At 42.5% G+C, this 27,546-nt stretch overlaps 1 pseudogene; it reads right to left on the bottom strand.

Moving 5' to 3' along the window:
- On the bottom strand, positions 1-27,546 carry LOC106589869 (dual specificity phosphatase 29-like; annotated as a pseudogene).

The following is a 27,546-nucleotide window of genomic DNA, read 5'->3' on the forward strand; positions in this document are numbered from 1 at the left end:
TCAGGATGCATCGATCACATTTATCATTATTTTCAACCTCCTATTTCTCCTAGTCTTTTCTTCTTTCTCCTTTTCACCTGTTCCTCTGTTCCTCTGTTCTAAGAGGTAGGTGTCCAGCTGTCTAAGCTGTTTCGGGAAGCCCCTGTCGGGGATGCTGTGTTGCTTCCGTGGTCCATGGCATCCACCACGGTCATTTTCTTACAGATCATCAGGTAGGCCAGGAACAGGGTGGCTGACCTGCTTCTCCCCATCACACAGTGGACTCGTAGCTTATCTGGAGATGCAGAATAATAGTAATACTCTTCGAATACACGGAAAAGAAAAACAAGACATTAAGGTATTTGTTATTAGGAGACATGGTAAGCTACCACTGTATAATCACTTTAATGAATAAGCAGTCATAACCTAAAAGTATTCCTAAATAAGTTTAATTTGTAAACCTGTATAAACATTTGGAAGCATTTTTAAACATTACAATTCATAAGTATTGATAACAATGATTTATAAAGCCTTTTTAAACAATTACAATGTCTAATCAAATGTCTAAAACGAACTCAAAGGTAAACTGAAGGTTTGGTTGATGAACTGTGCTGCAGAAAAGTACTGGCTGAGGTCAAAAGGTGAAGAATCCTCTGCCACGACCCTATAGTAGACCACCCCTGTGTCCACATTGTTCTATGTCCCCTTTTCTGCGTTCAGGATGCCCAACTTCTTCGGATTTGATTTTGTCTTTGGCTCTGTCAAAATTAGGATTTACTAACCTGAGAGCCAATCTGTTTGTACTATCATGCCAACTCATTGTCACTTATTGTCATGCCAAATGTTTTGGAATTGGCAAGAGCACAAACCCAGACGTTAACAAACCCAGATGTTAATGCGAGTGTAGCGAAATGCTTGTGCTTCTAGTTCCAGCAGTGCAGTAATATCTAACAATTTCACAACAACTACCTTATACACACACACACGTGTAAAGGAATGAATAAGAATATGTACATATAAATATATGGATGCGCTATGGCCGTGCGGCATAGACAAGATGCAGTAGATGGTATAAAGTACAGTATATTCATATGAGATGACTAATGTAGGATATGTAAACATTATTAAAGTTGCATTATTTAAAGTGACTAGTGATATAAGTCTGTATGTTGGCAGCAGCCTCTCTGTGTTAGTGATGGCTGTTTAACAGTCTGATGGCCTTGAGATAGAAGCAGTTCTTCAGTGTCTCGGTCCCAGCTTTGATGCACCTGTACTGACCTCGCCTATTGGATGATAGCGGGGTGAACAGGCAGTGGCTCGGGTGGTTGTTGTCCTTGATGATCTTGTTGGCCTTCCTGTGACATTGGGTGCTGTAGGTGTCCTGGAGGGCAGGTAGTTTGCCCCCGGTGATGCGTTGTGCAGACCGCACCATCCTCTGGAGCGCCTTGCGGTTGAGGGTGGTGCAGTTGCCGTTCGGTGCAGTTGATACAAACCGACAGGATGCTCTCGATTGTGTATCGGTAAAAGTTTGTGGGTTTTAGGTGACAAGCCAAATTTCTTAAGCCTCCTGAGGTTATAGAGGCGCTATTGCACCTTCTTCACCACGCTGTCTGTGTGGGTGGACCGTTTCAGTTTGTCCGTGATGTGTACGCCGAGGAACTTAAAACTTTCCACCTTCTCCACAGCTGTCCCTTCGATGTGGATGGGGGGGTGCTCCCTCTGCTGTTTTCTGAAGTCCACGATCATCTCCTTTGTTTTGTTGACGTTGAGTGAGAGGTTATTTTCCTGACACCACACTCCGAGGGCCCTCACCTCCTCCCTGTAGGCTGTCTCGTCGTTGTTGGTAATCAAGCCTACCACTGTAGTGTCATCTGCAAACTTGATGGTTGAGTTGGAGGCGTGCATGGCCATGCAGTCATGGGTGAACAGGGAGTACAGGAGAGGGCTGAGAATGCACCCTTGTGGTGCCCCAGTGTTGAGGATTAGTGGGGTGGAGATGTTGTTTCTTGCCTTCACCACCTGGGGGCGGCCCGTCAGAACGTCCAGGACCCAGTTGCACAGGGCGGGGTCGAGACCCCCAGGGTCTCAAGCTTAATGATGAGTTTGGAAGGTACTGGGGTGTTGAATGCTGAGCTGTAGTCAATGAACAGCATTCTTACATAGGTATTCTTCTTGTCCAGATGGGATTGTGCAGTGTGATGGTGATTGCATCATCTGTGGACCTATTGGGTCAGTAAGCAAATTGGAGTGGGTCTATGGTATCAGGTAGTGTGGAGGTGATATGATCCTTGACTAGTCTCTCAAAGCACTTCATGATGACAGAAGTGAGTGCTTTGGGGCGATAGTCATTTAGTTCAGTTACCTTAGCTTTCTTGGGAACAGGAACAATGGTGGCCATTTTGAAGCATGTGGGGACAGCAGACTGGGATAGAGATTGACTGAATATGTCCGTAAACACACCAGCTAGCTGGTCTGCGCATGCTCTGAGGATGCGGCTAAGGATGCCGTCTGGGCCGGCAGCCTTGCGAGGGTTAACACATTTAAATGTTTTACTCATGTTGGCCATGGAGAAGGAGAGCCCACAGTTTTTGGTAGCAACCCGTGTCGGTGGCACTGTATTGTCCTCAAAGCGAACAAAGAAGTTGTTTAATTTGTCTGGGAGCAAGACGTCGATGTCCGCGATGGGGCTGATTTTCTTTTTGTAATCCATGATTGTACCCTGCCACATTCGTCTTGTGTTTGAACCGTTGAATTGTGACTCTACTTTGTCTCTGTATTTACGCTTTGCTTGTTTGATTGCCTTGCAGAGGGAATAGCTACACTGTTTGATTTCGGTCATGTTTCCAGTCGCCTTGCCATAATTTAATGCGGTGGTTCACGCTTTCAGTTTTGCGCGAATACTGCCATAAAGCCACGGTTTCTGGTTAGGGAAGGTTTTAATAGGCACAGTGAGTACAACATCTCCAATGCACTTCCTAATAAACTCACTCACTGAGTCAGCGTATACGTCACTATTATTGTCTGAGGCTTCTTGGAACATATCCCAGGCTAAAGATGTATAGTGATATGTACTTCAGGTAGGAGACTAACACATCAGAAACTAGGTAACTGTTATGTATTACAGTAATACCCAGATATAATAATGTACACATGTTTACCAGGAACAGAAAGTAAATAATAAACTGGGTACCAGTCTGTCCTCTCTTGCCAACTCCTTACGCAATTGCCAAGCCAAAACATTTGGCATTACAATGAGTGACAAGGAGTTGGCATGACAACACAAACAGTCTGGCACTCAAGCTAGGTAAATAATGCGACTTTATAAATGAATCCTACAGACGATGAACCATATAATGATAATTTTGGGGGATGGAATTAATAAATCAAAGTATGGAAAAGAAGACTGAAATCAAAAAGGAACATAATTAAAATAGAGAAGTGTAATGACATATTTCCATAATGATGTCCTTGATGTGGTAGACACATTCCAAAACACAAATATTTGACAATACAGAATTTTCTAAACATATGTGATTCTTCATTGCAAGGGTTCAAAATCTTGAATTTGATCTGTTACAGAACACGTACTTGTCTCGGTTTTAAGGGTAACTCCACCCAAAAACTATATTTTGGTATTGGTTTCATTAGTCCATGGTTGACACATAAAATGCATCATATGGGATGATTTTTGTATTTAGAAAGTGACTTACTTAAGCAAAACATTTTGGGACTATGTCAACAATGGACTTTTTTTAATTTCACCTTTGGGACTAATGAAACCAATACCAAACGATAGTTTTGATGTGGAGTTTTCCTTTAAGGCTTTTCTCCAGCTCATAGCCTCCAGATGTGACACATTCCACCACAGGTTCAGGTGGCTTTGTCTTAGGAACAAACTACTTCTTCTCAGTTACTCACCTCTTGGAGCTGTGAGACGCCATGTTTCTCACAATAGCTTCCTGCTTTCACACAGGATCCATTCCCTTGAGGGGGGAAAAAAACTTTTTTGATCTGTAGCTATTTCCTTCCAACCTGCTGAACAGGCAATGTAATAAGTTTGGTAACTAGGGCACATTTTAGTTAACATGCATTTTAGGCATTACTTAAATCCCTAACATGCATTGGCAAATGTTAGAATTAGAATTCTGGTCAAATATATATATTTTTTACATTTATTTTATTTGACCTTTTATTTAACTAGGCAAGTCAGTTAAGAACAAATTCTTATTTACAATGAAGGCCTACCAAAAGGCACAAGGCCTTGGGGGCTAGGATTTTAAAAAATGTAAGTAATATACAAGAGATTCCACTGAAGTGTACTATTACATTGTAGTACACTTCGTCACCTACATTGCCTTTGGAAAGTATTCAGACCCCTTGACTTTTTCCACATTTTGTTATGTTACATCCTAAAATGGATTTCATTTTTTTTTTTAAATCCTCAGCAATCTACACACAATACCCCATAATGACAAAGCAAAAACTGGTTTTCAGACAGTTTTTACAAATGTATTAAAAATTAAAAACAGAAGTACCTGCATCCTGTTTCCAATTGATCATCCTTGAGATGTTTCTACAACTTGATTGGAGTCCAACAGTGGTAAATTCCATTGATTGAACATGATTTGGAAAGGCACACATTTGTCTATATAAGGTCTTACCGTTGACAGTGCATGTTAGAGCAAAAACCAAGCAATGTCGAAGAAATTATCCGTAGAGCTCCAAGACAGGATTGTGTCGAGGCACAGATCTGGGGAAGGATACCAAAACATTTCTGCAGCATTGAAGATCCCCAAGAACACAGTGGCCTCCATCATTCTTAAATTGGAATTAAAGGAGAGGAGATCCAGGGTCTCCCTCTACAAATTGAAAAGGGACCGTTTCCCGCCAAAACTCTAACACGTTCTAATGCAAATACTGGAACAATATTTCTAAGATAGAAGGTGGGGAATGGTCAGAGACGATCTAAAGAATAATAATGTCATATGGGTTGTTATTTTGTGATGCCATTAAAAGTGTTATAAAGGAAATACTGTAACTTAAAGTATATACACCACATGCACGAAGTCTCCATCCTTAACGTTGTATATGAAATACGAAAAATTATGAATGTATTTTTGTTAACTTCTTTCGGCTCATCGACAACATCCGGTGAAATCTCAGAGCGCAAAATTCAAAAAACAAAAGTAGTAATATTAAACATTCATAAAAATACAAGTGTTATACACCATTCTTTAGCTTAGAATCGTGGTAATCGAACCGCTGAGTCCGATTTACAATAGGATTTACGGCGAAAGCATAGCATTTGATCGTCTGAGGACAGCGCCTCACCCACTTCCTGCATTAACATGAATTCATAACCTGCACAGGTGTCACAAAACTAAAAAATAGAGATAAAATAAATCACTTACCTTTGAAGATCTTTCTTTTTGCAATGCAAAGGGTCCCAGTTACACAATGAATGGTCGTTTTGTTCGATAAAGTCCTTCTTTATATCCCAAAAATGTCCGTTTACTTGGCGCATTTGATTCAGAAATCCACCTGTTCCAACTCGCCCAACATGCCTACATTTACATTTAAGTCATTTAGCAGACGCTCTTATCCAGAGCGACTTACAAATTGGTGCATTCACCTTATAATATCCAGTGGAACAACCACTTACAATAGTGCATCTAAATCTTTTAAGGGGGGGGGGGGGGGGGGGGGGGGTTAGAAGGATAACTTTATCCTATCCCAGGTATTCCTTGAAGAGGTGGGGTTTCAGGTGTCTCCGGAAGGTGGTGATTGACTCCGCTGTCCTGGCGTCGTGAGGGAGCTTGTTCCACCATTGGGGTGCCAGAGCAGCGAAAAGTTTTGACTGGGCTGAGCGGGAACTGTGCTTCCTCAGAGGTAGGGAGGCGAGCAGGCCAGAGGTGGATGAACGCAATGCCCTTGTTTGGGTGTAGGGCCTGATCAGAGCCTGAAGGTACGGAGGTGCCGTTCCCCTCACAGCTCCGTAGGCAAGCACCATGATCTTGTAGCGGATGCGAGCTTCAACTGGAAGCCAGTGGAGAGAGCGGAGGAGCGGGGTGACGTGAGAGAACTTGGGAAGGTTGAACACCAGACGGGCTGCGGCGTTCTGGATGAGTTGTAGGGGTTTAATGGCACAGGCAGGGAGCCCAGCCAACAGCGAGTTGCAGTAATCCAGGCGGGAGATGACAAGTGCCTGGATTAGGACCTGCGCCGCTTCCTGTGTGAGGCAGGGTCGTACTCTGCGAATGTTGTAGAGCATGAACCTACAGGATCGGGTCACCGCCTTGATGTCAGTGGAGAACGACAGGGTGTTGTCCAGGGTCACTCCAAGGTTCTTAGCACTCTGGGAGGATGACACAAGGGAGTTGTCAACCGTGATGGCGAGATCATGGAACGGGCAGTCCTTCCCCGGGAGGAAGAGCAGCTCCGTCTTGCCGAGGTTCAGCTTGAGGTGGTGATCCATCATCCACACTGATATGTCTGCCAGACATGCAGAGATGCGATTCGCCACCTGGTTGTCAGAAGGGGGAAAGGAGAAGATTAATTGTGTGTCGTCTGCATAGCAATGATAGGAGAGACCATGTGAGGATATGACAGAGCCAAGAGACTTGGTGTATAGCGAGAATAGGAGAGGGCCTAGAACAGAGCCCTGGGGGACACCAGTGGTGAGAGCACGTGGTGCGGAGACAGATTCTCGCCACGCCACCTGGTAGGAGCGACCTGTCAGGTACGACGCAATCCAAGCGTGGGCCGCGCCGGAGATGCCCAGCTCGGAGAGGGTGGAGAGGAGGATCTGATGGTTCACAGTATCAAAGGCAGCAGATAGGTCTAGAAGGATGAGAGCAGAGGAGAGAGAGTTAGCTTTAGCAGTGCGGAGAGCCTCCGTGACACAGAGAAGAGCAGTCTCAGTTGAATGCCCAGTCTTGAAACCTGACTGATTAGGATCAAGAAGGTCATTCTGAGAGAGATAGCAAGAGAGCTGGCCAAGGACGGCACGTTCAAGAGTTTTGGAGAGAAAAGAAAGAAGGGATACTGGTCTGTAGTTGTTGACATCGGAGGGATCGAGTGTAGGTTTTTTCAGAAGGGGTGCAACTCTCGCTCTCTTGAAGACGGAAGGGACGTAGCCAGCGGTCAAGGATGAGTTGATGAGCGAGGTGAGGTAGGGGAGAAGGTCTCCGGAAATGGTCTGGAGAAGAGAGGAGGGGATAGGGTCAAGTGGGCAGGTTGTTGGGCGGCCGGCCGTCACAAGACGCGAGATTTCATCTGGAGAGAGAGGGGAGAAAGAGGTCAAAGCACAGGGTAGGGCAGTGTGAGCAGGACCAGCGGTGTCGTTTGACTTAGCAAACGAGGATCAGATGTCGTTAACCTTCTTTTCAAAATGGTTGACGAAGTCATCCGCAGAGAGGGAGGAGGGGGGGGGGGGAGGATTCAGGAGGGAGGAGAAGGTAGCAAAGAGCTTCCTAGGGTTAGAGGCAGATGCTTGGAATTTAGAGTGGTAGAAGGTGGCTTTAGCAGCAGAGACAGAAGAGGAAAATGTAGAGAGGAGGGAGTGAAAGGATGCCAGGTCCGCAGGGAGGCGAGTTTTCCTCCATTTCCGCTCGGCTGCCCGGAGCCCTGTTCTGTGAGCTCGCAGTGAGTCGTCGAGCCACGGAGCAGGAGGGGAGGACCGAGCCGGCCTGGAGGATAGAGGACAGAGAAAATCAAGGGATGCAGAGAGGGAGGAGAGGAGGGTTGAGGAGGCAGAATCAGGAGATAGGTTGGAGAAGGTTTGAGCAGAGGGAAGAGATGATAGGATGGAAGAGGAGAGAGTAGCGGGAGAGAGAGAGCGAAGGTTGGGACGGCGCAATACCATCCGAGTAGGGGCAGAGTGAGAAGTGTTGGATGAGAGGGAAAAGGATACAAGGTAGGTGTCAGAGACTTGGAGGGGAGTTGCAATGAGATTAGTGGAAGAACAGCATCTAGTAAAGATGAGGTCAAGCGTATTGCCAGCCTTGTGAGTAGGGGGGGAAGGTGAGAGGGTGAGGTCAAAAGAGGAGAGGAGTGGAAAGAAGGAGGCAGAGAGGAATGAGTCAAAGGTAGACGTGGGGAGGTTAAAGTCACCCAGAACTGTGAGAGGTGAGCCATCCTCAGGAAAGGAACTTATCAAGGCGTCAAGCTCATTGATGAACTCTCCAAGGGAACCTGGAGGGCGATAAATGATAAGGATGTTAAGCTTGAAAGGGCTGGTAACTGTGACAGCATGGAATTCAAATGAGGAGATAGACAGATGGGTCAGGGGAGAAAGAGAGAATGTCCACTTGGGAGAGATGAGGATTCCAGTGCCACCACCCCGCTGGCTCGATGCTCTAGGGGTATGCGAGAACACGTGGGCAGACGAGGAGAGAGCAGTAGGAGTAGCAGTGTTATCTGTGGTAATCCATGTTTCCGTCAGCGCCAGGAAGTCTAGGGACTGGAGGGTAGCATAGGCTGAGATGAACTCAGCCTTGTTGGCCGCAGACCGGCAGTTCCAGAGGCTGCCGGAGACCTGGAACTCCACGTGGGTCGTGCGCGCTGGGACCACCAGGTTAGAGTGGCAGCAGCCACGCGGTGTGGAGCGTTTGTATGGCCTGTGCAGAGGGGAGAGAACAGGGATAGACAGACACATAGTTGACAAGCTACAGAAGAAGCTACGCTAATGCAAAGGAGATTGGAATGACAAGTGGACTACACGTCTCGAATGTTAAGCTTACGTTGCAAAAATCGTATTGACTAAAATGACGAAAATGATACAGTACTGCTGGCTGGTGGAGTAGGCTAGCTAGCAGTGGCTGCGTTGTTGACTTTGAACGTGTAGCTGGCTAGGTAACCTCGATAGTTTCAGTACTACACCTTGTCATGATACAAAAGCAACTTTGTAGCTAGCTAACATAACACTAATCAAGACGTTCCTTTGTAATGTATTTAGTTTCTACAATGCTGCTCGTCGGTAATAGTTGGCTGGGTTTGGAAAAATGGCGTCGCGGGGGACGGAAATAGCTGGCCAGCTAACCTCGATAATTACTAAACTACACAATTATCAAGCTATGACAAAGACAACTATGTAGCTAGCTAGCTAACACTGCACTAGTCAAATCGTTCCGTTGTAAAGTATTAGTATCTACAGCGCTGCTAGTCGGTAACGGTTGGCTAGCTAGCAGTGGGTTAATGATGACTAGGTGTGTTGACTAAGTCTGGCGTCGCGTTGCGGCTGGCTAGCTAGCCTCGATAATTACTCTAACTACACAATTATCTTAGATGCAAAGACAGTAAAGATAACTATGTAGCTGGCTAACTAACACTAACACTACACTAATCAAGTCGTTCCGTTGTAATGTAATAGTTTCTACAGTGCTGCTAGTCGGTAGAAGTTAGCTGGTTGGCTAGCTAGCAGTGTTGACTAGCTAGCTAGCAGTGATGACTACGTTAGGAGGACGAAGATAGCTAACCTCCTGCCTACAAAGGAATCTAAAAAGTTACCTGTAAAGTTAGTCCAAACAATTCAAACAACGTTTCTAATCCAACCTCAGGTACTCTAATAGATAAATAATCGATAAAATTTAAGACGGAATACACTCATTCACGCGCGCCAAAAGACTAGAGTCCTTCTGAGGGATACTTCGAAAGAATATGAATACTTATTAATTTTTCAAAAAACAAGCATGAAACAATTTCTAAAGACTGTTGACATCTAGTGGAAGCCATCGGAACTGCAATCTGGGTCCTAATTATTAGACTTTCCCATAGAAAAGCATTGAAAAGTCCAATGACCTCAACAACAAAAAAATCCTTGATGGATTGTCCTCGGGGTTTTGCCTGCCAAATCAGTTTTGTTATACTCTCAGACATTATTTTAACAGTTTTAAAAACTGTTTTCTATCCAATACTACTGTATATGCATATCCAAGCTTCTGGGCCTGAGTAACAGGCAGTTTACTTTGGGCACCTCAGTCATCCAAACTTCCGAATACTGCCCCCTAGCCTTAAAGTTAAGATAGGAATGTGATTTTAGGAGCCATAAGAGATCATTTGTCTCCTATAAACTTTGCACAGTAAGTAGCCACGCCCCGAGTGAGGTCAGAGAGCATGTCAGCCTGATGGAACCGCCCCTTTCGACCAGAGTGCATAAAGTATTGGTTAAGAAATGAACATTCAGACCAAAGAGGCATGTAGATGCAGCTCACGTCCAAAGTGGTTCGGACTCTGAAATCTCAACACGAGTTAGAGACGATAGTCACCTCCCGGACAATCACTGGTACGGCTGATTAGCTGTCCTAAGTAAAGTATATAGAAAGCTCATTTAAGTGGGACCACTCTACTACAGTCGTGGCCAAAAGTTTTGAGAATGACACACATATTAATTTTCACAAAGTTTGCTGCTTCAGTGTCTTTAGATATTTTTGTCAGATGTTACTATGGAATACTGAAGTATAATTACAAGCATTTCATAGGTGTCAAAGGCTTTTATTGACAATTACATGAAGTTGATGCAAAGAGTCAATATTTGCAGTGTTGACCCTTCTTTTTTAAGACCTCTGCAATCTGCCCTGGCATGCTGTCAATTAACTTCTGGGCCACATCCTGACTGATGGCAGCCCATTCTTGCATAATCAATGCTTGGAGTTTGTCAGAATTTGTGGGTTTTTGTTTGTCCACCCGCCTCTTGAGGATTGACCACAAGTTCTCAATGGGATTAAGGTCTGGGGAGTTTCCTGGCCATGGACCCAAAATATCAATGTTTTGTTCCCCGAGCCACTTAGTTATCACTTTTGCCTTATGGCAAGGTGCTCCATCATGCTGGAAAAGGCATTGTTCGTCACCAAACTGTTCCTGGATGGTTGGGAGAAGTTGCTGTCGGAGGATGTGTTGGTACCATTCTTTATTCATGGCTGTGTTCTTAGGCAAAATTGTGAGTGAGCCCACTCCCTTGGCTGAGAAGCAACCCCACACATGAATGGTCTCAGGATGCTTTACTTTTGGCATGACACAGGACTGATGGCAGCGCTCACCTTGCCTTCTGCGGACAAGCTTTTTTCCGGATGCCCCAAACAATCGGAAAGGGGATTCATCAGAGAAAATGACTTTACCCCAGTCCTCAGCATTCCAATCCCTGTACCTTTTGCAGAATACCAGAAGTCTTCGCCTCACTGTGCGTGCAGATGCACTCACAACTGCCTGCTGCCATTCCTGAGCAAGCTCTGTACTGGTGGTGCCCCGATCCCGCAGCTGAATCAAATTTAGGAGACGGTCCTGGCGCTTGCTGGACTTTCTTGGGCGCCCTGAAGCGTTCTCCACAACAATTGAACCACTCTCCTTGAAGTTCTTGATGATCCGATAAATGGTTGATTTAGGTGCAATCTTACTGGCAGCAATATCCTTGCGTGTGAAGCCCTTTTTGTGCAAAGCAATAATGACGGCACATGTTTCCTTGCAGGTAACCATGATTGACAGAGGAAGAATAATGATTCCAAGCACCTTTTGAAGCTTCCAGTCTGTTATTCAAACTCAATCAGCATAACAGAGTGATCTCCAGCCTTGTCCTCGTCAACACTCACACCTGTGTTAACGAGAGAGTCACTGACATGATGTCAGCTGGTCCTTTTGTGGCATGGCTGAAATGCAGTGGACATGTTTTTGGGGGATTCAGTTCATTTGCATGGCAAAGAGGGACTTTGCAATTAATTGCAATTCATCTGATCACTCTTCATAACATTCTGGAGTATATGCAAATTGCCATCATACAAACTGAGGCAGCAGACTTTGTGAAAATTAATATTTGTGTCATTCTCAAAACTTTTGGCCACAACTGTACTCTTCTCAAATCACCGTAGTACGCTACTCTCATCACCCAATGGGAACTATCGACCCTGCTGGCTAGCCTATCTTCAAAGGAGCATCTTCCAGAGTGAACAACAGTAGAAGAGACGGGTCCGGACCCTTTTGGACAATCAGAGCCTTACAAGGGTCCCGCTGAAAGGCCCAACACCCTTCCTAAGAAGGCCTGGTTCTGACAGATACATGGCATACGAAGACATTCACACGTAATTACATTCTTGATTTCTTACTCCAAACGGGCGGCGGTTCGTGTGCAAAGTATATGATTACTGTGAGAGTGGTTTCTAAAATGTATCAACGATAAGTGTCTCTCTTTCTCTCTCTCGCTCTCTCCAGATTGTATAACTGGCCAGTGACAGGACAGGCATCAAATGGAAGGGATATATTTAGGACTAGTATGTGGCAGGCAGAGAAGGCCCCTGAACTTAGTGGCTGTAGTGGAAAAACCTCCTCAGTTATAACATTTGTCCCAAATGAGACACTATTCCTGGTCTAAAACGAATGCATTATACGGGGAATACGATGCCATCCTGGACTCCCGAGTGGCGCAGGGGTTTAATTAAGGCACTGCATCTCAGTGCTAGAGGCATCACTACAGACCCTGGTTCGATTCCAGGCTGTATCACAACCGGCCGTGATTGGGAGTCCCATAGGGCTGCACACAATTGGCCCAGCGTTGTCCCGGTTAGGATTTTGCTGGGGTAGGCCGTCATTGTAAGTAAGAATTTGTTCTTAACTGACTTGCCTATTTAAATAAAGGTTACATAAAGTCCTGAACAGAGCTGGTAACTTTACTCTCTGCAGCTGTGCTGTGCTTAGCCACCCTATGCCAAAAGACATATTGCACTCCAGTGATCAGGGTATGCCAAGCGTCTGTTGGAATTCTGTCAGTTTACATATCACAGTCTTAAAGCAAGGGCCGTGGGATTCTAAAAGAGCAGTATATCTCACAGGTTATATAGTCAAAGAAATATGTAACTTTGATGTGTGTTTCTAGGATGAAAGATCATTGAAATGTGTTAAGATAGGGAAAGGAAGATGTTCTGTATAAAATGGTACAGGGCTTGAGTTCACTGATCTTCTAAAGGCTCCTCAATGATCGCCAAAGAACAGATTAAGGATAATGATTGCGATGTGGAAAGGAGTTTAATGAAGCATTGTAACATGTCAGATTTCTGTTTTTAGACCAATTCCCTCTTCTGTCTTCAGATCTTCATGCTCTGACATCATTCATTCTGACAGTGAAATCATCTCACCTGTGATATACAATTTTTATCATCACAACGAGCGTTTCTCTCTACAGTACGATGCTCCGAAGAGCAAACATCTCGTAAAATGGCTCCATCGCTTTTCACAGTTTGACCTGGATCATCTGTATACATGCTTTGAACCACAGTTGAACCATATTTCTGTCATAGTATATCACCCCTCTTACTGTGAGACATTACAGTTTTAACAGCTTCCATGTAGATTTCAACAGGTTGTTTTTTAGGTGCATTATTCTGAGAGATTAAGTGACTGAATAAGTATAATGCTATTTCTGGATAAAGGTATGCATGCAGACACATGGATGTAACCCACATGTTGTTCTCTCTGTTATTCTCCATCTGTCTGTATATATATATTTCTATCAAGCAAAGATAGAATCAGAATAATTTATGTTAGTGCTCTTGTATTAGAGAGTGATAACATACAGCAATAGTCTTTCACATTTATACCATGAGTCATTATTCATTTCCCCCCATCCTTTCCAGAGATAAGGATGTGCTCAGATGGTACAGTCGGTCGGACTGGCCATCTGGCATTTCGGGCAAATGCCAGATAGGCTGGTCCATTTTTAGCCCGGTGGTCCTGTTTAACTTGGGTTGTTTGCGCAAAATGATAATTATTTGGCTAATTACGGGAGCCTCAATGTGTCGCGGCCTCAAGGGGGAAAAAAGGGGGCCGTGTGTTAGAAATGCCAGGGCCGATTTCTGATCCCAGTCTGCCCCTGGGTACAGTTGGCGTAGACATCCAGTGTTGGGGAGAAGCTGAGAATCCCTTGGCCCTGGCAGGGTGGGTGGTTCTGGGCTGTGTTTCTCTCTGATGACAGAAGAGTGTTGGAGGCCAGGGACCTGCTGTTGTAGCACATTAACAGCAGGTGGTAGAGAGACCAGAACAACACCAATGTACCCCTCCAGATGTGATTCTGCTAATTGAAGCTAATTAGAGGACCTGTTTTTCAGAATGTCGTCATTAGCGTTTGGTGCTCGTCGCAATCTGTCATTTGTAATGTTGGTTGTTGTAGAAAGAAGGGCGTTGGTGGTAATTAATGAATGTTCAGTACTTATGTTTCCATGGTTTTGTACGTTGTGTCTGTATGCGGACATGTTTCTTCTCATTGTGAAACAACGGTTATCTCACATAAGTCTTTGAATGATAAAAGCTGAATGTGTTAATTTATTTCTGACAAATGACTTTATAGTGAAGAATAAAACAGCACAACCTTCTACAGTATGAGTATACAGTACAGTTGTCTCCTACCAGACTACCAGTCTACAGTATGAGTATACAGTTGTCTCCTACCAGACTACCAGTCTACAGTATGAGTATACAGTTGTCTCCTACCAGACTACCAGACTACATTATGAGTATACAGTTGTCTCCTACCAGACTACCAGTCTACAGTATGAGTATACAGTACAGTTGTCTCCTACCAGACTACAGTATGAGTATAGAGTACAGTTGTCTCCTACCAGACTACCAGTCTACAGTATGAGTATACAGTACAGTTGTCTCCTACCAGACTACCAGACTACAGTATGAGTATACAGTTTTCTCCTACTAGACTACCAGTCTACAGTATGACTATACAGTACAGTGGTCTCCTACCAGACTACAGTATGAGTATATAGTACAGTTGTCTCCTACCAGACTACAGTATGAGTATACAGTTGTCTCCTACCAGACTACCACTCTACAGTATGAGTATACAGTACAGTTGTCTCCTACCAGACTACCAGACTACAGTATGAGTATACAGTACAGTGGTCTCCTACCAGTCTACAGTATGAGTATACAGTACAGTTGTCTCCTACCAGACTACCAGACTACAGTATGAGTATACAGTTGTCTCCTACCAGACTACCAGTCTACAGTATGAGTATACAGTACAGTGGTCTCCTACCAGTCTACAGTATGAGTATACAGTACAGTTGTCACCTACCAGACTACCAGACTACAGTATGAGTATACAGTTGTCTCCTACCAGACTACCAGTCTACAGTATGAGTATACAGTACAGTGGTCTCCTACCAGTCTACAGTATGAGTATACAGTACAGTTGTCTCCTACCAGACTACCAGACTATAGTATGAGTATACAGTTGTCTCCTACCAGACTACCAGACTACAGTATGAGTATACAGTACAGTTGTCTCCTACCAGACTACCAGACTACAGTATGAGTATACAGGTGTCTCCTACCAGACTACCAGTCTACAGTATGAGTATACAGTACAGTGGTCTCCTACCAGTCTACAGTATGAGTATACAGTACAGTGGTCTCCTACCAGACTACCAGACTACAGTATGAGTATACAGTACAGTGGTCTCCTACCAGTCTACAGTATGAGTATACAGTACAGTGGTCTCCTACCAGACTACCAGACTACAGTATGAGTATACAGTACAGTGGTCTCCTACCAGTCTACAGTATGAGTATACAGTACAGTGGTCTCCTACCAGACTACCAGCCTACAGTATGAGTATACAGTACAGTGGTCTCCTACCAGACTACCAGACTACAGTATGAGTATACAGTACAGTGGTCTCCTACCAGACTACAGTATGAGTATACAGTACAGTTGTCTCCTACCAGACTACCAGACTACAGTATGAGTATACAGTTGTCTCCTACCAGTCTACAGTATGAGTATACAGTACAGTGGTCTCCTACCAGACTACCCGTCTACAGTATGAGTATACAGTGGTCTCCTACCAGTCTACAGTATGAGTATACAGTACAGTTTTCTCCTACCAGACTACCAGTCTACAGTATGAGTATACAGTACAGTTGTCTCCTACCAGACTACCAGTCTACAGTATGAGTATACAGTGGTCTCCTACCAGTCTACAGTATGAGTATACAGTACAGTGGTCTCCTACCAGACTACAGTATGAGTATACAGTACAGTGGTCTCCTACCAGACTACCAGACTACAGTATGAGTATACAGTACAGTTGTCTCCTACCAGACTACAGTATGAGTATACAGTACAGTTGTCTCCTACTAGACTACCAGACTACAGTATGAGTATACAGTACAGTTGTCTCCTACTAGACTACCAGACTACAGTATGAGTATACAGTACAGTTGTCTCCTACCAGACTACCAGTCTACAGTATGAGTATACAGTACAGTGGTCTCCTACCAGACTACAGTATGAGTATACAGTACAGTTGTCTCCTACCAGACTACCAGTCTACAGTATGAGTATACAGTTGTGTCCTACTAGACTACCAGTCTACAGTATGAGTATACAGTACAGTTGTCTCCTACCAGACTACCAGTCTACAGTATGAGTATACAGTTGTCTCCTACCAGACTACCAGTCTACAGTATGAGTATACAGTACAGTTGTCTCCTACTAGACTACCAGACTACAGTATGAGTATACAGTACAGTTGTCTCCTACGAGACTACCAGTCTACAGTATGAGTATACAGTTCAGTTGTCTCCTACCAGACTACCAGTCTACAGTATGAGTATACAGTTGTCTCCTACCAGACTACAGTATGAGTATACAGTTGTCTCCTACCAGTCTACAGTATGAGTATACAGTACAGTTGTGTCCTACCAGACTACCAGTCTACAGTATGAGTATACAGCAGTTGTCTCCTACCAGACTACAGTATGAGTATACAGTACAGTTGTCTCCTACTAGACTACAGTATGAGTATACAGTACAGTGGTCTCCTACCAGACTACCAGTCTACAGTATGAGTATACAGTACAGTTGTCTCCTACTAGACTACAGTATGAGTATACAGTACAGTGGTCTCCTACCAGACTACCAGACTACAGTATGAGTAAACAGTACAGTGGTCTCCTACCAGACTACAGTATGAGTATACAGTACAGTTGTCTCCTACTAGTCTACAGTGTGAGTATACAGTACAGTTGTCTCCTACCAGACTACCAGTCTACAGTATGAGTATACAGTACAGTTGTCTCCTACTAGACTACCAGGCTACAGTATGAGTATACAGTACAGTTGTCTCCTACCAGACTACCAGTCTACAGTATGAGTATACAGTTGTCTCCTACCAGACTACCAGTCTACAGTATGAGTATACAGTACAGTTGTCTCCTACTAGACTACCAGACTACAGTATGAGTATACAGTACAGTTGTCTCCTACGAGACTACCAGTCTACAGTATGAGTATACAGTTCAGTTGTCTCCTACCAGACTACCAGTCTACAGTATGAGTATACAGTTGTCTCCTACCAGACTACAGTATGAGTATACAGTTGTCTCCTACCAGTCTACAGTATGAGTATACAGTACAGTTGTCTCCTACCAGACTACCAGTCTACAGTATGAGTATACAGCAGTTGTCTCCTACCAGACTACAGTATGAGTATACAGTACAGTTGTCTCCTACTAGACTACAGTATGAGTATACAGTACAGTGGTCTCCTACCAGACTACCAGTCTACAGTATGAGTATACAGTACAGTTGTCTCCTACTAGACTACAGTATGAGTATACAGTACAGTGGTCTCCTACCAGACTACCAGACTACAGTATGAGTAAACAGTACAGTGGTCTCCTACCAGACTACAGTATGAGTATACAGTACAGTTGTCTCCTACTAGTCTACAGTGTGAGTATACAGTACAGTTGTCTCCTACCAGACTACCAGTCTACAGTATGAGTATACAGTACAGTTGTCTCCTACCAGACTACCAGACTACAGTATGAGTATACAGGTGTCTCCTACCAGACTACCAGTCTACAGTATGAGTATACAGTACAGTGGTCTCCTACCAGTCTACAGTATGAGTATACAGTACAGTGGTCTCCTACCAGACTACCAGACTACAGTATGAGTATACAGTACAGTGGTCTCCTACCAGTCTACAGTATGAGTATACAGTACAGTGGTCTCCTACCAGACTACCAGACTACAGTATGAGTATACAGTACAGTGGTCTCCTACCAGTCTACAGTATGAGTATACAGTACAGTGGTCTCCTACCAGACTACCAGCCTACAGTATGAGTATACAGTACAGTGGTCTCCTACCAGACTACCAGACTACAGTATGAGTATACAGTACAGTGGTCTCCTACCAGACTACAGTATGAGTATACAGTACAGTTGTCTCCTACCAGACTACCAGACTACAGTATGAGTATACAGTTGTCTCCTACCAGTCTACAGTATGAGTATACAGTACAGTGGTCTCCTACCAGACTACCCGTCTACAGTATGAGTATACAGTGGTCTCCTACCAGTCTACAGTATGAGTATACAGTACAGTTGTCTCCTACCAGACTACCAGTCTACAGTATGAGTATACAGTACAGTTGTCTCCTACCAGACTACCAGTCTACAGTATGAGTATACAGTGGTCTCCTACCAGTCTACAGTATGAGTATACAGTACAGTGGTCTCCTACCAGACTACAGTATGAGTATACAGTACAGTGGTCTCCTACCAGACTACCAGACTACAGTATGAGTATACAGTACAGTTGTCTCCTACCAGACTACAGTATGAGTATACAGTACAGTTGTCTCCTACTAGACTACCAGACTACAGTATGAGTATACAGTACAGTTGTCTCCTACTAGACTACCAGACTACAGTATGAGTATACAGTACAGTTGTCTCCTACCAGACTACCAGTCTACAGTATGAGTATACAGTACAGTGGTCTCCTACCAGACTACAGTATGAGTATACAGTACAGTTGTCTCCTACCAGACTACCAGTCTACAGTATGAGTATACAGTTGTGTCCTACTAGACTACCAGTCTACAGTATGAGTATACAGTACAGTTGTCTCCTACCAGACTACCAGTCTACAGTATGAGTATACAGTTGTCTCCTACCAGACTACCAGTCTACAGTATGAGTATACAGTACAGTTGTCTCCTACTAGACTACCAGACTACAGTATGAGTATACAGTACAGTTGTCTCCTACGAGACTACCAGTCTACAGTATGAGTATACAGTTCAGTTGTCTCCTACCAGACTACCAGTCTACAGTATGAGTATACAGTTGTCTCCTACCAGACTACAGTATGAGTATACAGTTGTCTCCTACCAGTCTACAGTATGAGTATACAGTACAGTTGTGTCCTACCAGACTACCAGTCTACAGTATGAGTATACAGCAGTTGTCTCCTACCAGACTACAGTATGAGTATACAGTACAGTTGTCTCCTACTAGACTACAGTATGAGTATACAGTACAGTGGTCTCCTACCAGACTACCAGTCTACAGTATGAGTATACAGTACAGTTGTCTCCTACTAGACTACAGTATGAGTATACAGTACAGTGGTCTCCTACCAGACTACCAGACTACAGTATGAGTAAACAGTACAGTGGTCTCCTACCAGACTACAGTATGAGTATACAGTACAGTTGTCTCCTACTAGTCTACAGTGTGAGTATACAGTACAGTTGTCTCCTACCAGACTACCAGTCTACAGTATGAGTATACAGTTGTCTCCTACCAGACTACCAGTCTACAGTATGAGTATACAGTACAGTTGTCTCCTACTAGACTACCAGACTACAGTATGAGTATACAGTACAGTTGTCTCCTACGAGACTACCAGTCTACAGTATGAGTATACAGTTCAGTTGTCTCCTACCAGACTACCAGTCTACAGTATGAGTATACAGTTGTCTCCTACCAGACTACAGTATGAGTATACAGTTGTCTCCTACCAGTCTACAGTATGAGTATACAGTACAGTTGTCTCCTACCAGACTACCAGTCTACAGTATGAGTATACAGCAGTTGTCTCCTACCAGACTACAGTATGAGTATACAGTACAGTTGTCTCCTACTAGACTACAGTATGAGTATACAGTACAGTGGTCTCCTACCAGACTACCAGTCTACAGTATGAGTATACAGTACAGTTGTCTCCTACTAGACTACAGTATGAGTATACAGTACAGTGGTCTCCTACCAGACTACCAGACTACAGTATGAGTAAACAGTACAGTGGTCTCCTACCAGACTACAGTATGAGTATACAGTACAGTTGTCTCCTACTAGTCTACAGTGTGAGTATACAGTACAGTTGTCTCCTACCAGACTACCAGTCTACAGTATGAGTATACAGTACAGTTGTCTCCTACTAGACTACCAGGCTACAGTATGAGTATACAGTACAGTTGTCTCCTACCAGACTACCAGTCTACAGTATGAGTATACAGTTGTCTCCTACCAGACTACCAGTCTACAGTATGAGTATACAGTACAGTTGTCTCCTACTAGACTACCAGACTACAGTATGAGTATACAGTACAGTTGTCTCCTACGAGACTACCAGTCTACAGTATGAGTATACAGTTCAGTTGTCTCCTACCAGACTACCAGTCTACAGTATGAGTATACAGTTGTCTCCTACCAGACTACAGTATGAGTATACAGTTGTCTCCTACCAGTCTACAGTATGAGTATACAGTACAGTTGTCTCCTACCAGACTACCAGTCTACAGTATGAGTATACAGCAGTTGTCTCCTACCAGACTACAGTATGAGTATACAGTACAGTTGTCTCCTACTAGACTACAGTATGAGTATACAGTACAGTGGTCTCCTACCAGACTACCAGTCTACAGTATGAGTATACAGTACAGTTGTCTCCTACTAGACTACAGTATGAGTATACAGTACAGTGGTCTCCTACCAGACTACCAGACTACAGTATGAGTAAACAGTACAGTGGTCTCCTACCAGACTACAGTATGAGTATACAGTACAGTTGTCTCCTACTAGTCTACAGTGTGAGTATACAGTACAGTTGTCTCCTACCAGACTACCAGTCTACAGTATGAGTATACAGTACAGTTGTCTCCTACTAGTCTACAGTGTGAGTATACAGTACAGTTGTCTCCTACCAGACTACCAGTCTACAGTATGAGTATACAGTACAGTTGTCTCCTACTAGACTACCAGGCTACAGTATGAGTATACAGTACAGTTGTCTCCTACTAGACTACCAGACTACAGTATGTCCAAAAGTCTCATCAAAAGTGCCTATAGATGTCCTCATTGTCATCTAGCCTGGTAGTGGAGATGGCTGTCCAGGCCTCGGCGCTGCTCCAGGAATCCAGCATTGGAAGAGATGTTTCTGTTTGCAGCCTTGTTGGTATCCACCAGGGGTCAGTTCCTCGTTGATCATCAGGTAGGCCAGGACCAGACTGGAGGGGCGACTCAGACCCATCGCACAGTGGACCAACATCTTACCTGTCAGGCCTGGGGGAGCGAAGAAAGGTAGGCACACTTAGTCAGCTCTCATTTAGTTACATTTAGAAGACGACACGGGTACAAAGGTAATTCCATTACATGTGTAATACTTAAATACATAGGTAATAAAATTACATTGTTACTTAAAAACATACTTTTTTTTTTTTTTTTCCTTAACTGCATTGTTGGTTAAGGGCTTGAAAGTACCAATTTCACTGTAAGGTCTGTTGTTTTCAGCGCATGTGACAAATAACATTTGATTTGATAAAAAAAAATACAAAAATACAAAAATATGTAACGTAATTTCATTCACTACCTAAGTGATGTCTCAACTCACCCAAATTCCTGGCAACAGGGGTTTCATTTAAAGTATCCCATTTACGTAGTAGAAGAACATCGCATGGATTACTTGTTGTTCATTTCATATTGTGTCAAACTGAATTACAGACCTGTAGGCTTAATATAAAAATTGAGTACTTTTTTAAATTGCTTTCCTCCCAAAAGTTTTCTTTCAACAATGTTGCAACAAATGTTTCTACACGGTAATCCGTGGTTTCTCTTATCCTACTTAGGAGCTTAGGGCCCATAGGAGCGGGTAATTGAACTGTCTTCCAGCCTGTGTTTCTGCTAGGGATTACTATAGGCCCCGATACACACTGAAGCACTAGTCAGATCAGCCAGCCAGCATGTGGAGGAGGGGAGGGGAGGGGAGGCATCATATGCGTCCCAAATATTAACCTATTCCCTACATAGTACACAACTATTTACTAGGGTCCCATGGGGAATGGGAATAGGCAACAGGGTGCCATTTGGGACACAGGCATCATCTAATTACTGCCATGTCATATATTGGATCACTCTGCATAACAGGGACAGGAAGTAGCAACTCTGTTACAGCACAAGGCCACAAACATAATTGTGTAATTTCCATGTCCAATGAAAGTGTTGCTTACAAATTACCAGGGCAATCCATTTAAAACCAATTTTCTTGTCCAAGGTTCCTGGCTTATGAGGAGTTCACTGTGGGGTACGATATTAACTTGATATTGCCCTGTCCAAGGTCCCCGGCTTATGAGGTTACTGTGGGGTACGATATTAGCTTAATGTTATGTTTTAGCAGCTTTGTGATTTGCATTTTAACTGCTAATGGAATGGAAGGGAGGATTGCTGCATGTTGTTGGAACTGACAGACGAATTATATTTGAATATACAATTCATTCACAAACAATGTAATTTTAATGGTACATTTATAGGTAATTATACAGAGTGAATAGACTAAAAGAGAAAGCCTTCTGCGTGGTAAAACGAAAAGCCTTCTGCATAGTAAAAGAGAAAACATTTTGCATGGTAAAACGAAAAGCCTTCTGCATAGTAAAAGAGAAAACATTTTGCATGGTAAAAAGCTTCTGTAAAACACTTTGCGACAACCGGTGATGTAAAAAGGGCTTTATAAAATACCTTTGATTGATTGCTTACCGTTGGGCGAGCTCAGGGCGGTCTTGATGAATTTGGCTGCAGAGCAGAAGAAGGGGCAGAGGTCAAAGGAGGCCATGTGGAATGGCTCTAGTCCATGGGGTTTGTAGTGTCCCTGTAGTAGCCCGTGTTTGCCTTAAACTTCCAATCCGCTGCGTTCAGGACGTGGGTTACGTGATGAGCCTAGAGTGTCTTCTTGTCTTTGGCTGCATACCTAACGACACAGAATCACAAGAGGTCAGGGTTCATTTTAATTCAAGTTTAGTCAATTCAGGTCAGGAAGTAAAGGAAAAGAATCGACGGACATTGGAATTTTAGTTTGCTTCCTGAATTGAATTAATTGAATTGGAATGTCAGTATATTTCCTGAATTGACTGAATTGAAATGTAATTGGAATTTCAGTATACTTCCTGAATTGAAATTGACCCCAACCCTGTATTTTCTTCTCTGGTTCAAACCATCAACTCATGCCCCCTCAACTCACATCACTCCTTACACAGCAAATGTATCTAGTGTTGATTTTTCAGTGTAACATTTCTAGGTTAAGTGTTAAATTAACATTAATTGGTGTAAAAGAACCCCAGTGTTGTTGTTAATAACCAGTGTTAAAGCAAAACCACGCCCAACATTATCATATTTCCCAGGATGCTCTATTGCAGGTTGATTTTTTTAGAATTGGTTGTTTCAATATGTATGTTTTTGCATGTACATTGATTTATTAATTAATCTTGTCACATTGTGTTACAGCCTGACTTTAAAATGGATAAAATAAAAAAAAATCTCACCCATCTACACACAATGCACCATAATGAAAAAGTGAAAACATGTTTTTAGAAATATTTACATGTGTATTGAAAAATAAATACAGCAATATCGAATTGATATAAGTATTCTCACCCTTGAGTCAATACTTTGTAGAAGCACCTTAGACAGCAATTACTGCTGAGAGTTTTTCCGGGTAAGTGTCTAAGCGCTTTCCACACCTTGATTGAGCAGTATTTGCACATTATTATTTTTGAATGTCTTAAAGCTCTGTCAAATTGGTTGTTGATCATTGCTAGACAACCATTTTCAGGTCTTGCCATAGATTTTCAAGTAGATTTAAATCAAAACTGTAACTCGGAACATTCACTGTTTTCTTGGTAAGCAACTCCAGTGTAGATTTGGCCTTGTGTTTTAGCAATTTATCCTGCTGAAAGGTGAATTCATCTCCCAGTGTTTGGTGGAATGCAGATTTTACCAGGTTTTCCTTTTGGATTTTGCCTGTGCTTAGCTCCCTTCCATTATTTTTTTTTCCTGAAAAACTCCCCGGTCCTTAACAATTACAAGCATAACCATAACATGATGCAGCCACCACTATGCTTGAAAATATGAGTGCTACTCAGTAATGTTGGAAAACCTCCCTGGTCTTCTTTTTACATGTCTATTTTCAAAGGATTAAACTAAGAACATGAATAATTTCATAGTTAAGAACACTATAACAATATGGAAGAAAAATAAACGTATTCTATAAGAAATAATATCATTCCCTATAAACACAACCTTATGGAACATTCCTTGGATAACTTTTCAGAATTCACCTATAAATTGATCCACATGGAAAACTAATGGCAATTACCTGGTAATAGGAAATACATTTATTTCTATGACAGCTTTAAAAAGCTATTTTGGATTGACCAATGTAGATATTTTCAAAAAATACATGCAACTTAAAAGTTTTATATCACAAAATTTCGATTTGAAATCTTTTGGGCATCAACACAATCTTATTTGAGTTAGAAAATGATGTTCATATGATAGGGAAGATATACTAAACCCGGCAGAGAGCCTATCCAACTGACAATCTCGTAGGAAAAAAAATATTAACTATTGGAACCAAGACTTAAAAAATAACTAATATTGGCACAAGATGGAAGGAATGTTGGAACATAACTAACGATATTACAGTTAGGGAAAATGTACGTTTAATCCAGTATAAATGAATGTATAGAATGTATTATACAAGAGACAAAATTCACAAGTTCTACAACACAACGTGTCTGAAGTGTAAAACAATAAGGGTGATGTTGTGGATGTTTGTATGATGTTGTTTGTATGTGTACGTTTTGTATTGTTTATAAAATATATAAAATTAAATCGTACAAAAAAAAACTCCTTGGTCTTTGTGGTTAAATATCTGTTTGAAATTCACTTCTCGGGGGACCTTACAGATAATTGTATGTGTGGGTTACAGAGATGAGGTAACACTATTATTGCACACAGAGTAAGTCCACGCAACTTATGTGACTTGTTAAGCAAATCTTTACTCCTGAACTTATTTAGGCTTGCCATAACAAAGGGGTTGAATATTTATTGACTCAAGACATTTCAGCTTTTCATTTTTAATGAATTACTTTTTTTTTTTTTATTGAAAAACATAATTCCACTTTGACATAATGGGGTATTGTATGTGTCTCAATTTAATCAATTTATATTCAGGCTGTAACAGAACAAAATGTGGAAAAAAGTCAAGGGATGTGAATACTTTCTGAAGGCACTGTAAATAACATAAATTTGTTTTAGTTTTAGAGTCCTCACACGGGGGCACCAAATATGTCGTGTCTTTGGGGTACCATTAAACTGAAGACATGTTTATCAATTAACTCCCTGTAATTATTATCACGCGATTAAACTGATTAATCGTTTAATTGTAATCAACTAGGAGATCAGGGCACCAAGGAGAATATTCAGATTACAAAGCTATAATTTTCCTAATATAACTTTCCTATATTATAATATTATATTCTATTATAGTATAGGCCGATTATCTTCTGGTTTAAATGGTGTATTTTACCTCGCGTCCAGTCTCATTCCAAACGTCGTATATTGTTGTATCTGCACGAACCCAGTCTTTACTAAAATCATCCATACATCAATTGTCTTAAAATAATTGATTTACTACACTAAGTAACTAACAGAAAACATACAAACAGTAATTATCGTCACAAAGGATTGGTAGAGGAATGTGCCCTTGTGGGCTAAACAGGCAGGTCGGCCTGTTGAGCAATGGATCATAAACGGTCAGCTGAGAAGGTACACAGAGTTCATTAATATTAACAATTGACAATTGAAGGCTCGCTCATTCGGGAACAATTGCAATCAATATATATTTACGCTCATGTGTCGTCGGGATCCTTGCTCGAGCGTCGTTCTGATGGAGAGTTCTCTCTCTCGGTTAGAATGGATCTTTCAAAGCGACATTCATTAATGTCGTTATAGAATGGTGGTTTCGTTGGTCTTCGCATTCGATGATATAATTTACTTAGCTGCAGACTAATAATTAATATCACAGACTTGTTCTTATTCTGTCGGTCTCAATAGTCTAAAAGTTAACCACGTGGTATAGTTCACTTTCAGTAGAGGAATTGGATGGTAAAACCTATTGGCCATGGAGTGGAGGCCTGGTCTGGAGAAATGTAGCTCAGGGTATAGTTTTATAGTGACCATAGAACAGGCTTGTCAAATGACGCCTGGTCCTGTATGTGTCCCTGGGGGCGTGCCTATGACTGAGTTAGACTTGGTACAGAAATACAATTCTATCACATTAACATCAGTACATCGCATCTCAATGTATTACAAAAGCTTTATCCTTATTAATACATTCTATACAACCATGTGTATGCCAGTCTCAAGGCTGAGTCTATTATATAAACCGTTTTATGGTAATATGGCTATATTGTCTCTTCTGAGTATCACAAAATTGTACCAAGCGGACCAGTTCGTAGCTGGATTCTTCACCAATCTTCCATACCTTCTCCAGAACACACCTGTCGCTCGGTTCTCCAATTCTATGAGTTGGAAGAATTTCCTTTGTCTCTCTATGAAACATGTGGTAGGAGACGCTCCTCTTAGAGTTTTTACAACCCTTTCACACAGGGCCTGGGTTGGGGGGAAGGTAGGTTGGGGGATGGTACAAAGGGGAGGGGGTCAACTGTCCTCCCTGTACCAAAAGAGGCCAACGTCATGACAAAACTAATCCAATCTGTTACTTGGATTTATGGCACCCGTTACTGAAATGCTTGTTCAAGTTTAGATGGTTTAGGTTGTTCCATATCTTTGTCTTCCCGACCCTGCAGTCATTCTGAATACAGGTTCTGGATGAATCGAAATAAAAAATGTTGGATATCCCCACCCTGACTGGATGCCAATAGGAATTACACATCACTTTGCAAGCCATCATAATGTGATTTGCAAACCCTTGAGTTTCAGGCCACTATACTAGGGTAAAACTATGCCCTGAGAATAAGGCCTAATTAAATAGTTGTATTGGATGTAATTTTAATGTTATTATATTCACTTAGGATCTCACTTGCTGGGAGCCACAGAACACAAAAAAAAAGATACCGCAACAACCAAGTCTCTGTTACTAACAAATACAGTCATGGGTGGTAACTCTACAATTCACCAGAAATGAAAGGCATTCTGGGAAATAGGGAAATAAGGATTTACACTAAGCAGTGTGTGTATTTAACACTGAAAAGTGTGGACCCGTATAGACACTGGGCCAGTGTTCAATTTAACACTCTGTGTTGATTTAACAATGGAGAATTTGCTGTGCAGCAGACATTTTTAATACTGTGAGTACAGTACAGTACAGTACAGTACAGTGAGTGCATAAAGCACATTTTAGTATTTGCATGTGATCCCTGCGGGACTTGATCCCACATTCTTGTGGCAGTAGATGTCACTAGCAGGCTTGTCAAACAT

Source organism: Salmo salar, chromosome 28 (genome assembly GCF_965601325.2).
Source record: "Salmo salar chromosome 28, fSalSal1, whole genome shotgun sequence".
Taxonomy (NCBI): Eukaryota; Metazoa; Chordata; class Actinopteri; order Salmoniformes; family Salmonidae; genus Salmo; species Salmo salar.